The 17,342-nt window shown below is 44.2% G+C and overlaps 1 long non-coding RNA gene and 1 pseudogene across 3 annotated transcripts; both read right to left on the bottom strand.

Moving 5' to 3' along the window:
- Positions 1–17,342, bottom strand: part of LOC122941925 — a 158,214-nt pseudogene that overhangs the window by 18,668 nt on the left and 122,204 nt on the right.
- Positions 24–7,851, bottom strand: LOC122941697. 3 transcript variants are annotated; one of them, XR_006390484.1, is made up of 5 exons: positions 4,709–4,769; positions 3,070–3,195; positions 468–598; positions 158–338; positions 24–84 (listed from the first exon to the last, which is right to left on the bottom strand). It is a non-coding gene; the product is annotated as an uncharacterized LOC122941697 (long non-coding RNA). The 3 variants fall into 3 exon arrangements; XR_006390485.1 differs by lacking the exons at positions 3,070–3,195; positions 4,709–4,769 and adding an exon at positions 7,783–7,851; XR_006390486.1 differs by lacking the exon at positions 3,070–3,195.

The following is a 17,342-nucleotide window of genomic DNA, read 5'->3' as shown; positions in this document are numbered from 1 at the left end:
CTTGTACAGATCTTTGTGTTCTTCTAAATACTCCCACTCCTCCATGGAGAAATAGACGGTGACATCCTGACACCTTATAGGAACCTGACAACACAATGATACAGTCATCACCCAGATCCCTTCATAGCGTTCCTGTATAATGTCCCAGCACTGTCACCTTTCCAGTCAGCAGCTCAATCATCTTGTTGGTGAGTTCTAGAATCTTCTCTATATTGATTTGCTCATGTATCAGGGGGTTAGGTGGAGGCCCCATGATTGGGCTCAGGGTTCTTCCCCATCCTTCAGAGACAGGGGCCTGACAGCAGCCCACTAGAGGTCTTCTTCACTACTGTGTAGTCCTGGTTATGGAGAGACACAGTAATAAATATCACTCCATACATCTCCAGAGTCCCTCACCTCTCCAGTCATGTCTATCTGTTAATAACATTGATAATATGATGTAATGTGACATCATCAGAATCTCTCACCTCTCCAGTAAGCCAGAAGAGGATCTCCAGGGTGAGATTTATTATACTCTCCGCCATCTTGTCCCTATCCATCTTTGACCGGTCAATGAGGAGAAGGATCTTATATAGAGTGGATCCTATATTGTATGAACCTGAATGGAGAGAAGATGAGACGATGGAAAATCCTATAAAATCCCATATAAAATCCAATTAGTGGAGATAATATGGGAAAAAATATTAACCCTTTAATGATAGTCAGGTTTATTCATAATAATTATTACCAATGCTTAAAGTTAACGTTATTCTGAGATTTTTTTCTTTGTGATACATTTAACTTTGTTGATTGTAAATTTAGGTTAATACATTAACGGTATACAAGACCTATATAAAATTTAGAAAAAAAAATTGTCACTGTTGAAAACTAGTTCAGAACTGCATCATATTTACCACAACTAAGTGGTATAGCAAAAGCTGCTCTGCCAGCAACTGGTCCAGGTGAGAATTCAGCTTCCTCACAACTGGATTGCTGAGTGTGTAGAGTTGTTTTCTGGCCACATATTTCATCATCGATTATTGACAGTGCGTAGGAGGAGGAGTCTGAGTGGGAGAACCAGTGACCTTTGAAGACCATGACAAGGACACTTTACTACTCAGGTTGGCTGCCACAAACACAAATCCTGCAGACCTATGGTTATTTGTACCGGCTTTGTAGAGGTAAGGCGCCATACAGGAGATACTTGCACAGAGCTAGTGGGAACCGAGCTTGACACAAGTCTGGCACACAAAATCAACAGTATCACCAGTTCCTGAGCTGACCACAATACAAGCAGATCTGTGACTGCCAGTTCTTTCAGAGGTTTTGGTTGTACGTTGCTCTTTGCCGCTGTGGCCACCACCATCCTTATCTGATGTGTCCTCTTCATCACTCCAATCTGACTCCCAGCTCCTTTCCAACACATAATCATCATCATAGTCTTCACTGTCTCCGCCATTTTTTTTTATCAGACTGTGATATGGGGTAGCCCCAGCTCTGCCTGAACCTCATCTTCGTGGCAGTATAAATGCTGATCCATCTCACACCAGTAATCAACAGCAGGAGGAACGCTGATGCAGCCCCTATATGACTGTATTCCTCGGAATGCAACCTCTCCATTCCAGTTAACAAGGGAGGCTAATGAGTCCTTTGACCAGTTGAAGACAGCAATTGCAACCGCTCCGTCCCTTGGGATTTCTAACTACAGCCTTCCGTTTAGGCTGCATGCCATGGAACGTCAAGGTCACGCTACTGCAGTTTTTACCCAAACTCATGGTGGAAGCAACAGACCGCTGGGCTACTACTCTAAGCACCTTGACCCTGTAGCCAGAGCTGCCCCTTCATGTGTCAGAGCTGTCCATGCTGCCAGCCCTCTTCTGGACATCACATCTGATGTTGTGCTTGGGCACCCCCTTACAATTTTGGCTCTGCATGACATCTCTGCCATCCTCCAGCAGACACAAACCAAACACCTCACTGCACAACACCACCTCTGGGTGCAGTGTAGTCTGCTTCTGCCAGATAATGTCATCATTAAGAAATGTCACATCCTTAACCCTGCTGCACTCCTTCCTCTTCCAAGGGGGAAGTATACTAGAGATTCAGGAGAAGCTTTTGAAGATTTTATTGATCTGCATGCTGAAGAAGATCTTCAGGAAGAAGAACTATGACCCTCAACTGACTCTCTTTACCAGGAACAGGATCATGATTGCATCACAATGATAGAAGCTGAAGTAGGGACACCAGCATCGGTCCAAGACACTCCTCTGACAAACCCTCATTGGATTCTCTTTGTGGACGGCTCAAGGTACGCCGATGACCAAGGGAAATTCCATACAGGCATGGCAGTCACTAGTGAGCATGAAGTGCTGTGTGCAAAACAATTGTGCCCAGACCAGTCAGCACAGGAGGCTGAACCTATTGCCCTCACTGAAGCCTGCCTCATGGCAAAAGATTTCACTGTAAATGTCTACACGGATTCCAGATATGCCTTTGGAGTGGTTCATGACTTTGGACTAATATGGAAGGCACGGGATTACATCACAGCTGCAGGAACCCCAATCAAAAATGCCTCAGCAGTAGCGGCCCTAATGGTAGCAGTACTTCTGCCCACTCAAGTGGCAGTGATCAAGGTAAAGGCCCATACACGAACTGACACTCCTGAGGCCAGAGGAAATACCCTAGCTGATCAAACAGCGAAGAGAGCAGCAATGGAAGAGGAAGGAGCCCAGACAGAACAGATCCTGACAGTACAAGAAGATCTGGAGCAAGAGGAAGTCACATAGGACCTACTGAAACAAATGCAGAAACAGGCCGCTCCCAGGGAAAAGGAAACCTGGTTAAAAGAGTCAGCCCTCGAAGAAGAATCTGGACTCTGGACACAGGGAAAGAGAGTATGCCTACCCAGAACTCTCTATTCCCTAATAGCCTCCTGGGACTGAAAGCTGCTTCCTCAGGCTAAGCACCAACACTATACACCAACACTAGCATGAATGACTCTGCCTGTGAAAAGTGGAAGAGAAAATACCCCCTGGTAGTAAAAACCCCCAAACCAGGTGAAGGTATAACCATATACCCTGGCAACTACACCTGTTACTTCAGCCCTGGCAGTCAGAGATTCTTGGGCAAATTCACAGAGGGGTACTGCTTATCCTACAGCATCCTGTCCACTGAAACACAGAATCAGAGGGTATCTTTGGGGGACATCTATTGGATCTGTGGAGACGGAAAAATAAAAATTAGGTTAGAAGGCAATTGATCTGGTGAATGCGCCCTAGCGAAAGCCATAATGCCCCTTTCACATACTAGAAGATGCCCCACAGTTAGAGGGTATACTCAAAAAACCTATTTAGGGAGGTCAAAAAGGGAGGCCTCCCCACAGGGGAGCTTTGACCCACATGTGTATATAGATGCAATAGGAGTCCCAAGGGGGGTCTCCCCAATGAGTTTAAGGCCAGAGATCAGGTGGCAGCTGGGTTTGAATCCCTACTCCCAATAGTGACAATCAACAAGAAGGTCAACTGGATAAACTACATATATTATAATCAGCAAAGATTTGTAAACTACACCCGTGATGCCCTAAAAGGAATTGCAGAACAGTTAGAGGCTACTTCTGCTGTGGCCTTTCAGAACAGGATGGCCCTAGATATGATCCTAGCTGAGACTGGGGGAGTTAGTAAAATGATTGAGGAAACTTGCTGCACCTACATCCCAGATAACACTGGCCCCAAAGGGAAGGTAACTGAAGCAATAATCAAGCTTACTAACCTCTTAGAGGAATTAAAACGGATCTCAGGGATAACAGACCCATGGGATGATTACTTTGGAGGGTTCAAAAATTGTAAACCCTTCCTCACCAAGATAGGTATGAATTTTGTGTATAGAGCTGAGGACATAGGTTGCTAGATCGCCGCTAGCACATCCGCAATACCCAGTCCCCATAGCTCTGTGTGCTTTTATTGTGTAAGAAAAAAAATGATTTGATACATATGCAAATTAACCTGATAGGAGTCCTGTCCTCAGCCTATACACAAAATCCCGGTGACAGGTTCCCTTTAATGTTAGTAGTGTTATTTTGCATTGTACCGTGTCTGAAAAATATGTGAAAAAATTGTGACTTCAACTACTGAACAGCCCATCATGCTGCTATTTGGTGAAGAAGAAATAGAAACCAAAGAATTCAACACAAGTTCCCCCACCAATTACGATGTCGTACCGAGATAGTACCCTGGGATTCATCTTTCCCTATCATAAGTTCGATTAACCGGGAGTCTATCCAAAAAGGGGAGGTTGTCGCCACTGTGGGTGAAGAGGATTGCAAACGGTATTCCCAAGGGTTCACTAGGCAGGGACAGTTCTACAATCAAGAATCCAAGGGGGGACTGTTATGGAATATAATAGACACTTGGTTGTCGCTTACAAAATGGTGTCTGTCCGAGAGACAACCCCCAGTATACATTCTATGAGTGTGAAACTATTTGCATCAAAAACTTGAAACTGTCAGGAATTCCTCCATCATATCAGACTGATGCCTTAAACTTATTTCCTGATTACATTCCTTCTTGCTAAAAGACCAATCATGTAAGCCCACTCCTCCCACTAATATGGAGAGTGTATAATGTGAAGCCCCCACCTAATAAATTAGAGTTATGCTTTGACCTTAGAGTGTCAGTGTTATTTCTCTCGCCGTACATCTATCTATCTAATTTGGAGTAGTGTATCAACCTACCTGACCATTGATCAGAACCAGAACAACGGTGTCAGACTCAGAGGTGACCTCCATGTCATCCTGCTGTGACTGAGAAGAGGAGTGAGCCATCCAGTCCACAATCTCATCCTTGCTGTCCCTGATAATAATGTGGTACGAAAAAACAAAAAAGGGGAAAAATCGTCTAAAATGTTGAAGCTTTATTGAACTGACATAAAATATTCCATAAAATCAGACTCCGACCAACCTACATTTTTCGGCCTATCAGTGCTTAAAATTTAAAAGCAAAAAGGACCAACAGGAGAATAAATACGGAAGTGAAACGTCATAATTGAAACATATTACAAATGTGTTTAAATAAGAAACAATAGCATGATTAGAGATAAAACATACATGATCAAAATAAAATAAAAAAAGCATAAAGAATAGAGATGAGTTTTCAAAAATTAGATTCGGCCGTTTCGCCGAAGTTCACCAAGAAATTTGATTCGTTCTGAATTAATTTGTCACAAATCGCTAAAATTCTGGTCACTCTGCCTAATCAGATTCTTCCCACTTGGTGGCCTAATCTCAGTGTAAAGGCTTGGAAGTTAACCTTTTCCCGACCGCTGACAGTAAATTTATCTCGGCGGAGGGGCATTGAAAAATGCACGAGCCAGCGGGCTCCGCGGCTGCCTGCTGTTTTAAAGAGCAGACACCTGGTACAAACGTCCGCGTCTGGCGGTAACAATACACAATAATCTTAATGCAATGTAAGGGATTTACGCTCAAATGGTATATGATTGTTGTTACTGCAGCACAGTAACATCCACTAATAATGCACAGTATGGTTTGTAGGAAAGAAAATGAGCAATTGCTTAGCGTTTGCAGCTGAATGTATGCAGTTGGGGTGCTGGCAATAAGCCTATGAACTGTAGAAACTTCTTCCACAAAAAAAATATTATAGAATGCAGAAATTGCGAGCAACAGAAGTCACACTACAATATAATATGCTTCTTAGCATTTTTGAAAAGTATTTTCAGCCAAGGTAGAGTACAAAAGTTCAAGAAATTCCAATATATAATATGTAGGCCTAAATAATGTTAACAGGTTGCTATTAATGAAAGGAAACCATTACGTATCTAATTGACATCCCCCCTCCCTTCAGCCCCCCTACATACAGTCCTATATGGATGCACATGTGACAGGCACTGACAAGTAGCAGGAATAATATCAAAATAATAAGAGGAGCTTAGCTGTATTTTATTCAGTCCTCATTGTGTCCTTATAGCTCTGGAAACATCAGCTCTAGGTGTAGGCGGTGTACGCTGCAGGGATGCGAGGACTTGTCTGACACTAGATCGCGAGCACCATGTGCTGCTGTCACCACTGATTGCTGCATGTAAACACTTTTACAATCCTCCCGCTGTCTGGGTCACAATCACCGCCTTGGAACATCTGCTCTGCCATAGTGAGATCGTATTTTACATGAAGATGGCCGGTGTCTTATATAGAAGTTGTGCCCATGTGAGGACGGTCATGAGAGCAGACAGCGGGACTAGGGTTGCCACCTTTCCCAACAAAAAAAATACCGGCCAAGTTTAGCCACATCCCAAAGGGGGTGTTGTTGTGGGGGCATGGCTTAACATGGAGTGTTAAGTCGTTCCCAATAATATTAATGTCGCCATTAGTGCCCCTCGGTAAGAGTAATGTCTCCATTAGTGCCACCCCGTAAGAGTAATGTCCCCATTAGTGCCCCCCGGTAAGAGTGATGTCCCCATTAGTGCCCCCCAGTAAGAGTAATGTCCCCATTAGTGCCCCCCAGTAAGGGTAATGTCCCCATTAGTGCCGCCCAGTAAGAATAATGCCCCCATTAGTGCCCCACAGGGCCATCTTTACCAAGGGGCAAAAGGGGCAGCTGCCTCTTGAGCCCTGCTAGCCACTGCCCCGGGTGTCAGGCTGTCAGCTACACAGGGGGTGCTGCCATGCCTGCCGGCACTGAGTCCAGGCATCGTACTGTGTTAGAGCTGTGATCTAGGACCTTAGATGACAGCATCACCATGTGACCAGTAACCTAGCAGTATTACTGGTCACATGGCTATAAGGTCATCACAGGTCCTACCAGAAGTGTTGCAAGAGAAGTTTGCCTTAACTGTGGAGCTTTTTTTTTTGTGTGAAGATTACAAGGTGACAGGGGCTGTTATGCTAATATACTGTAAACTACTGTATAGTGGGGTGCTGTATACTGTGTGAGGGGGCTGTATACTGTGGGGGGTCTGTATACTGTGGGAGGGGGGCTGTAAACTGTGGGGGGGGCTGTATACTGTATGGGGGGCTGTATAGTGTAGGGAGGGGGGCTGCATATTGTGTGGGGGCCTGTATACTGTGTGGGGGTGAATAGTGTGGGGGGGCCTGTATAGTGTGTGGGGGGGCTGTATAGTGTGGGGGACTGTATAGTGTGGAGTGCTATACTGCTGTACTATATAGTTTGGGGTGCTGTACACGGTGAAGTGCTATACTGCTCTACTGTATACTGTGAGATGCTATACTGCTCTACTATATACTGTGGGGTACTGTATAGTGTGGGGTGCTATACTGCATACTGTGTGGTGCTGTATACTATAGGGTGCTATACTGCATACTGTGGGGTGCTGAGGTGCACTGTAACACTAGGGTGAGCCGAGCCCCGGTCTCCTTCCTGCAGAGCGGTGCCCACTTCCAGCCCAGTGCACTGATCCTGAGCAGCTGGAGTCTTCAGAACTGGAAGTATTTACAGTCATTCACTGGACTCTACCAGATGTGTGGATTTTTTGTGTGTGTGTTGTGGTGGAGGGCGTGATTGCCTGCTAAGGTGTGGGAAGGCGGGATCCAGGGGGCCCAAGTACATTTTTTGCCCAGGGTCCAAGCAATATTAAAGATGGCCCTGGTGCCCCAAATACGAATAATGCCCCCATTAGTGCCCCCCAGTAGCTGTAGCTAGAAACTACGGGTCACCGTCCAGGACAAACTTCCTCCAGTCCTCAGAAGGCGGATTCTGTCCTTACTGACGGAGGAGTCTTCAGGGACATGTTATACAATCATTACCTGACAGACAATGACAGTGACTGGACACATACCTCCTCCTGCACCGCTGGACACTACATCTATGGGGGAGACTAGTGGGCTAAAGGACCTTTCATGATGTCATGACCGTGTGACCATATGTGGGAGGAGTCAGGCTCCAGACTGTGCTGCTGGAGGAGGTAAAGGACCTGTGATAATGTCGTGATCATGTGTGGGAGGAGTCAGGCTGTGCTGCTGATGGAGGTAAAGGACCTGTAATGATGTCATGACCATGTGACCATGTGTGGGAGGAGTCAGGCTCCAGGCTGCGCTGCTGGGGGAGGTAAAGGACCTGTGATGATGTCATGACCATGTGACCAAGTGTAGGACAAGTCAAGGGGTCACATGACCACACTCTGCTATAATAGGTGTGTAGTTACAGAGTGTACATAGCAGAGCTGTCTCTGTGTGATATACACGGATTAGATGTGTATGTTATATCCAGGTCATTATTATGCGCTTGGGAGCGCAGTGCTGTCTGAGTGTGAGCTCCAGGCACAAACTGACCCTAATACCCCCCGCAGCTCACCCGACGCTTTGTTATCTTTGTCGGCAGCAGGAGCGCGGCCTAGTGATCCAGAGATGGTGACAGTTAGTCACAGACTGTGGCCAGAGGACTGAGCGGTGGTGAAGAGGAATGTTGGAAAAAATTTGGAGCCAAGAATTAATGGGTCTATACCATGTGCAGCTGACTGCCCTGACCGTGAGGAGGCCGCCCCATTGCACACAGCCTAGGCAGGGACCTTAAGGCCTGTTTCAGATGAGCGTGTCCTGTCCAGACATCACTCTCCGTGTGTGAGCGTGATCCTCTGTTATGGAAACTTCTCGTTTCACAGAAGAGCATGGCATTATACTGATCTATAATGCTGTGTGTCTCTGCCTGACCTGTATCTACTGAATTATACTGATTTATAATGCTGTGTGTCTCTGCCTGACCGGTATCTATTGAATTATACTGATCTATAATGCTGTGTGTCTCTGCCTGATCCATATCTACTGAATTATACTGATCTATAATGCTGTGTGTCTCTGCCTGACCCATATCTACTGAATGAAACTGATTTATAATGCAGTGTGTCTCTGCCTGACCGGTATCTACTGAATTATACTGATTTATAATGCAGTGTGTCTCTGCCTGACCTGTATCTACTGAATATACTGATTTATAATGCTGTGTGTCTCTGCCTGATCTGTATCTACTGAATATACTGATTTATAATGCTGTGTGTCTCTGCATGAACTGTATCTCCTGAATTATGCTGATTTATATTGCAGTATGTCTCTACCTCATCGTTATCTACTGAATTATACTGATTTATAATGCTGTGTGTCTCTGCCAGACCTGTATCTACTGAATTATACTGATTTATAATGCAGTGTGTCTCTGCCTGACCTGTATCTACTGAATTATACTGATTTATAATGTTGTGTGTCTCTGCCTGACCGGTATCTACTGAATTATACTGATTTATAATGCTGTATGTCTCTGCCTGACCGGTATCTACTGAATTATACTGATTTATAATGCTGTGTGTCTCTGCCTGACCGGTATCTACTGAATTATGCTGATTTATAATGCAGTGTGTCTCTACCTGACCTGTATCTACTGAATTATACTGATTTATAATGCTGTGTGTCTCTGCATGATCTGTATCTACTGAATTAAGCCTCATGCACACAAACGTATTTGAACGTATTTTGTTTCTGTGACTGTTCCGTTTATTTTTTGCGAATAGGATCAGGGCCCATTCATTTTAATTGGTCCGCAAAAAATGCAGACAGCACACCGTGTGCTATCCGCATCCTTATGTCCGTAGCCCCGCAAAAAAAAAAACATGTCCTGTTTTTGTTCGTTTTGCGGACGATAGGTATTGTTACAATGTATCCGCAAAAAAAAACGGATGCCATACGAAAGTCATCAGTTTTTCCACGGATCCGCAATTTGCGGACTGCAAAACACATATGGTCGTGTGCATGTAGCCTTATACTGACATAATGCAGTGTGTTTCTGCATGACCTGTATCTACTGAATTAAGCCTAAGGCCTCATGCACATGACCGTTGTGTGCATCCGTGGCCGTTGTTCCGTTTTCCGTTTTTTTTCACGGACCCATTGACTTTCAATGGGTCCGTGAAAAAATCGGAAAATGCACAGTTTTGCAGCCGAGACCGTGATCCGTGTATCCTGTCCGTCAAAAAAATATGACCTGTCCTATTTTTTTGACGGACAAAGCTTCACGGACCCATTCAAGTCAATGGGTCCGTGAAAGAACACGGATGCACACAAGATTGGCATCCGTGTCCGTAGGTTACTTTCATACAGACGGATCCGAAGATCCGTCTGCATAAAAGCTTTTTTAGAGCTGAGTTTTCACTTCGTGAAAACTCAGATCCGACAGTATATTCTAACACAGAGGCGTTCCCATGGTGATGGGGACGCTTTTAGTTAGAATATACAACGAACTGTGTACATGACTGCCCCCTGGCACAGTGTGCGCCCCCCCCCCCCGGTCCCCCCTTCCTCCCTCTATTGTTTTAATACATTGGTGGCAGTGTGCGGCCTCCCCTCTCCCCCCCGATCATTGGTGGCAGCGGAGTTCCGATCGGAGTCCCAGTTTAATCGCTGGGGCTCCGATCGGTAACCATGGCAACGAGGACGCTACTGCAGTCCTGGTTGCCATGGTTACTTAGCAATAGTAGAAGCATCATACTTACCTGCTGGCTGCTGCGATGTCTGTGTCCGGTCGGGAGCTCCTCCTACTGGTAAGTGACAGCAATGCGCCGCACAGACCTGTCACTTACCAGTAGGAGGAGCTCCCGGCCGGACACAGACATCGCAGCAGCCAGCAGGTAAGTATGATGCTTCTACTCCGCTGCCACCAATGATCGGGGGGAGAGGGGAGGCTGCACACTGCCACCAATGTATTAAAACAATAGAGGGAGGAAGGGGGGGGGGGCGCACACTGCCACCAATGTATTTAAACAATAGAGGGAGGAAGGGGGGGGGGGCGCACACTGCCACCAATGTATTAAAACAATAGAGGCAGGAAGGGGGGGGTCGCACACTGCCACCAATGTTAATGCAATAGAGGGAGGGGGGGCGCACACTGTGCCACCAATGCTATTATTACAATAGAGAGAGGGAGGGAGGGGGGGGGGGCCGCACTGGCCACCAATGATATTCAAACTGGGGTGGGGGGGTCTGCCCCCTGCTGCCTGGCAGCCCTGATCTCTTACAGGGGGCTATGATACGCACAATTAACCCCTTCAGGAGCGGCACCTGAGGGGTTAATTGTGCTGATCACGGCCCCCTGTAAGAGATCGGGTGCTGCCAGGCAGCAGGGGGCAGTCATGTACACAGTTTGTAGTATATTCTAACTAGAAGCGTCCCCATCACCATGGGAACGCCTCTGTGTTAGAATGTACTGTCGGATATGAGTTTTCACGATGTAACTCATATCCGACAGTAAATTCTAACATAGAGGCGTTCCCATGGTGATGGGGACGCTTCAAGTTAAAATATACCATCGGATTGGAGAAAACTCTGATCCGATGGTATAAAAGAGACTCCAGACTTTACATTGAAAGTCAATGGGGGACGGATCCGTTTGCAATTGCACCATATTGTATCAACGTCAAACGGATCCGTCCCCATTGACTTGCATTGTAATTCAGGACGGATCCGTTTGGCTCCGCACAGCCAGGCGAACACCAAAACGACATTTTTTTTTCATGTCTGTGGATCCTCCAAAAATCAAGGAAGACCCACGGACGAAAAAACGGTCACGGATCACGGACCAACGGAACCCCGTTTTGCGGACAGTGAAAAAATACTGTCGTGTGCATGAGGCCTTAGGCTGAGTTCACACGGGCGAGATTTCTGCGCGGGTGCAATGCGGGAGGTGAACGTATTGCACCCGCACTGAATCCTGACCCATTCATTTCAATGGGGCTGTGTACATGAGCGATGTTTTTCACGCATCAGTTCTGCAATGCTTTAAAATCGCAGCATGTTCTATATTCTGCGTTTTTCATGCAGCCCTGGCTCCATAGAAGTGAATGGGGCTGCGTTAAAAACGCATTGCATCCGCAAGCAAGTGCGGGTGCGATGCGTTTTTCACTGATGGTTGCTAAGAGATTTCTGGGATGGGATAGAATGGACAGCTCAGACGATATCAGTGCTTCGATCCTGTCCACATGGGCCAATATTCCTGCAAAATGATTTCAACACCTCGTGGAATCTGTGTAATGATAAACTGCTGCGGTTCTGAAGCTGAAGGAGATCCAAACCTCTATTAGATGAGCGTCTCTAACAAAGTGTTCATTCAGTGTATAGTCATGTGAAATATTGTATGCACGTGATTAATTTACAGTTGTGTTATAACAGGTGTTTATTGGTAATTACAGACATTTTTTAATCATCTAATGATCCAAACTGCTTTATTTTGATTGTAACAGAAATACTTCAAAGTGTAAGTTTATTGATGTTTAAGGAAATGCTATTTTTGGCTAAAGCATATCCTACATTTAGAACATGAATATAGCTTCTCCCGTGTGTGAATTCTCTGACGTCTAACAAGTTCTAGTTTAAAAGCTACAACTTTTCCAAGTCTGAATATGAAAATGGCTTCTCCCCTGTGTGAATTGCCTGATGTTTAACAAGACTTGATTTCTGGATAAAACATTTCCCACATTCTGAACATGAATATGGCTTCTCCCCTGTGTGAATTCTCCGATGTTTAACAAGACTTGATTTCTGGATAAAACATTTTCCACATTCTAAACATGAATATGGCTTCTCTCCTGTGTGAATTCTTTGATGTATAACAAGATCTGATTTCTGGATAAAACATTTCTCACATTCTGAACATGAAAATGGCTTCTCCCCTCTGTGAATTCTGTCATGTGTAATAATACTTGATTTACTGCGAAACAATTTCCCGCATTCTGTACATGAAAATGGCTTCTCCCCTGTGTGACTTCTCTGATGTTTAACAAGATCCGATTTCTGTTTAAAACATTTCCCACATTCTGAACATAAAAATGGCTTCTCCCCTGTGTGACTTCTCTGATGTCTAACAAGACATGATTTATCGGCAAAAGATTTCCCACATTCTGAACATGAAAATGGCCTCTCTCCTCTATGAGATCTCTGATGTCTAACAAGATATGATTTAAAGCTATAACATTTCCCACATTCTGAGCATATGTGAGCTGTTGGATGTTCATTCCTTCTGTGTTCTTTGTTTTCATTAACAGTCTGTGATGAATCAAAAGGCAGGACGCAAAGATCAGATGATTGGCTGTTGATTTGCAAGGCTGAGGGTAATTTTGGGATAGTGACATATGCTTTATAAGTATCTTGTATCATGGTATGATCATTTGCTTTTAGATCTTTAGGTATCAGAAGTCTCTTTGAGCTCTTTATATATTCATCTGTAAAAAAAAAAACGGTATCATCTTTTAATAACAATTAAAAAAATTCTATATATCTATAAAGGATAGGTACTTTATTAGCCAGTAGAAAATGTTTTATCATGATCACTAAGAAACAAAATAAGAGTCTTCCAGGTATGATACCTATAAAAAGGCTAAAAAATAAAAGCTATGATGTTATATAGCAAGGTTTCGAAACAACGTAGGTCTCTTGATGAGGCATAGTGATACCTGATGAAGTTATGATTCCTAGAAGACTCTTAATTTGAATCTGTTAATGAGCCTGATAAAAGATTAAAAATATATTGATATTTTGTAACATTTCTATCACTATTCGGCACATAGCTGTCAGAAATGGAACCAAACAGATCTCTGACTATAATAGGATCCATTCAATTTCTGTCCCGTAAAACATATATTTTTTAAAACTCTTTTATTAATACAAGAGAAATAACATCATCAGCATACAATTATATTGCCTGTCATAATACACACAGGTACAACAAATTTAAATTGCAAATACATTTTAGTCATCCACTGCACTACTGTAGAATTTCTCATCCTTTGTTGGAAGTTTGTTTAAAGCATTGATGTGACTCCACTATACCGGCTGATCCCTAGTTCCCTGAGCTGCTGTCAACGCCTGTCGCAATCTCGAGTATAATGTATTTGGAGAGTTGCACCACAAGCCCCAGACCTTTTAAAATTTTTGAGGTTTGTTACGGTGTTTAAACACCAACACTAGATATGGTATGATTTGATTTATCTGTAGTTTCCACATGGATAGGGTCAGTGTATTGGGGTCGTACCATCTCAAGGCAATACATTTACGGGCCATGAACAATGACCCTCTAAAAAATATTGTCATGTAATGATCCCAGTTATCTTCATTTACCAGTCCCAGCAGGCAGATTTCAGGAGTGCAGTCTATCTGGACCGGCAACAGACTGGAGAGAAAGGCGGTCATCTCCCTACAGAATGTGGCAATTGGGCTGCAACTCCATATCATGTGCCAAAAGTCTGCTTTCAGATCTCTACATCATGATGCTCTACCCATTCTGTGGAGCCTGTTTGGGGTTAAATATGTTTGGTGGATAATATACAATTGTATTATTTCATTATTGACTGCGGGCGATTCCTGTAAATGTGATTCCAATAAATCTGTTATGGAGTCTTCTGTGAGTGTGGGTATCATTCTTTTCCATTTATCTATTACCTTGCTTGTACTGAGAGAGTGCTTCAAACGTCATTAATACTCCCTGATCGTATATATCACCAAGAGTTTTAACCTCTGCTGCTTGATATCTTCCAGACCCCATGACTACTTGTACCTGTGGCAGCGATTGATTGGCCCACAGAGGTATATCTGAAACAACCCCTGTGAACTGGGTCAATGATTTCGCTTCCCTCCAGATTGTTTGTGCCAGTCTATGCAGCGGCAACAGTGGTTTCTGGAATTTAGGAGGCATTTCCAGGACCGACCATATTAAGTGACAATTTAGGAAACACTTTAGAAAGTACTCTGAAGTGGGTAGGTCCTCCACCGTATACCAGGTTCTAATAAGCCTCAGCTGACCTGCTAAATTACACATAGTAGTCTGGTAAAGCCATACCTCTAGTTGTTTCACACTATTTTGTTATGTATATAATTCATAGTTTTGATGCCTTCAGTGTGAATCTACAATTTTCATAGTCATGAAAATAAAGAAAACTCTTTGAAGGAGAAGGTGTGTCCAAACTTTTGGTCTGTACTGTATGCAGTTACTAATAACATGATATTCCAGAATCAGTTACTATTAGACTTACCCCATCTTTCAGAAGATTCAGCTCTTAGCAACCAGTCTGCATAAAACTGCAATTTCCCTATTCAGTTAGGATGACTGCCCCTGCCCACAGCCCTGAGGCTAATCCCGCCTGCCCTCACTACCCACAATGCATTGAGCTCCTCGTGCACTAGCTTCTGCACCTCAACCAATGGTTGCTCTCCACACTTAAACACGCCCTCCTCCTCCTTCTATCACATACACTTTAGGAAGTGGCTGGATTGTGGAGCCTCAATTTAGCTTTGACACAGAAAACTAATGGTCTCTATGAATGAAACCCAGGCTGCTGCATAATATTTCCTTTGGAGCTATAGCCTGTAATAGGCTCCATAGGAAATATGTGATTTTCTTATATATTCCAAAGCTATTGGTTGAAAATAAAAATAAAAATACAGTTCAATCACCCCCCAATTTTCAAAAATGAAAATAAAAAAAACATCATGGGTGTCACAATGTGCGAAAACACCCATACTATAAAAATATTAAAAAAAATATTCCCCACATGGAAAACATAAAAACGCCATTCGCCATTTTTGGACACTTCATTTCTTCATAAAAAATTTAATAAAAGGTGATTGTGCCGCAAAAAAAGAGCCCCCATACAGCTCCCATACAGTTATAGGGGTCAAAATATGGTGACCAAAAACTAAAACTGATTTTCCACAGATCCCCCCCCCTAAACAGTGCCATCCACAGATCCCCCCCCCTAAACAGTGCCATCCACAGATCCCCCCCCTAAACAGTGCCATCCACAGATCCCCCTCCCCGACGCTCACAGGAGTACATTTATAAACTGTAATCCGTAACTTTAACTGTAATCATCGCTCATCTCTTTACTTGGATACTTTACTCTCAGCTCTGGTAACAGCAGGCAGTGCGGGCGGCGCTCACTCACTGACATCACGCGCCTGCGCCGCCTAGTGGGAGGAGCAGGCAAGTGATATCAGTAAGTGAGCGCCACCTGCACTGCCTGCTGTTACCGGAGCTGAGAGTAAAGTATTCAAGTAAAGAAACGAGCGATGATTACAGTTAAAGTTACAGATTACAGTTTATAAATGTACTCCTGTGAGTGGCGTGGCCCTGTATATTCTAACCCCCAGGCAAGCGTCCCCGTCACCATGGGAACGCCTGGGGGTTAAAATATACCATCGGATTTGAGTTTTCACGATCTCACCGAGATCGTGAAAACTCAGATCCGATGATATATTCTAACCCCCAGGTGTTCTCATGGTGACGGGGACACTTGCCTGGGGGTTAGAATATACCATCGGATTTGAGTTTTCACAATCTCACTGAGATCGTGAAAACTCAGATCCGATGGTATATTCTAACCCCAGGCAAGCGTCCCCGTCACCATGGGAATGCCTGGGGGTTAGAATATACCATCGGATCTCGGGCGGGACTCGGGGAGACTTGCTGTCAGTTCCGGCCAGCAACATGAACGCGCACGCAAGCAGGAGGACGGCCTCCTTGTGCGTCCTTCGTCTTCCATCTGAGCACCATTGGAAGACGGATGAGACATAGCAACCTGATTTTATTCTTAGGTAAGAATAGCATATACTGGGGACATAAATGTGGTTTTTAGGAGTAATTTACTAAAGAGCCAAAATGTTAAAACATGGCAAACAAGGTGATATTAATCACCAAAATCCAATATTGAAAAAATATATATAAATGTGACAGTTATCCTTTAACGGTTGCTAAATATTGTCTGCCCGCTTGAAGCCAAGTAGTTCTGTTGGCGTCTGTCGGGTGATTAATATATTGCTGTTCTAGTGTAGTGCATAAGGCCTCCAGCTCCACCTCTGAACGATTGGTATCCTTTTTTATAAAATAAATTCTGGAGTGCAAGGACCCTCGAAGAAATGCCTTTAAGGTGTCCCACACAAGTGCTAAGTTAGGCTTGTTTGTGTGTAGTTCCAGAAACTCTCGCAATTGGTAAGGGATTCCATCCGCTGATCCCAAAAGGTTCAGCCAGAATCTATGTCTATTCATCCTATACATTATTGAGGGTGTGCCCTGCATCAGAGTGCCCTGTATCGGTGAGTGATCTGATATCCCCCTGGGTAGGTATGTTATTGCACGAAGGTTTAACATCACTATCTTATTACCTAACATATAGTCTATACTTGTTAGGGAGTTGTGACCACTACTGTGGCAGGAGTACACCCTGTGGGTTATTTAGCTCTCCAGAGGTCCAACCATCTAAATTCCATCAGAAACCTGCTGAGCCGGGAGGGATTCCCTGCGGTTATTGGATCTGCATTGTCCAAAAAGCTATCAAGAGAGAGGGATCCAGCGTCATGTTGAGATCTC

Source organism: Bufo gargarizans, chromosome 6 (assembly GCF_014858855.1).
Source record: "Bufo gargarizans isolate SCDJY-AF-19 chromosome 6, ASM1485885v1, whole genome shotgun sequence".
Classification (NCBI taxonomy): domain Eukaryota; kingdom Metazoa; phylum Chordata; class Amphibia; order Anura; family Bufonidae; genus Bufo; species Bufo gargarizans.
The sequence above is the reverse complement of the archived record's forward strand: the minus strand, read 5'-3'. Positions and strand labels throughout refer to the sequence as shown.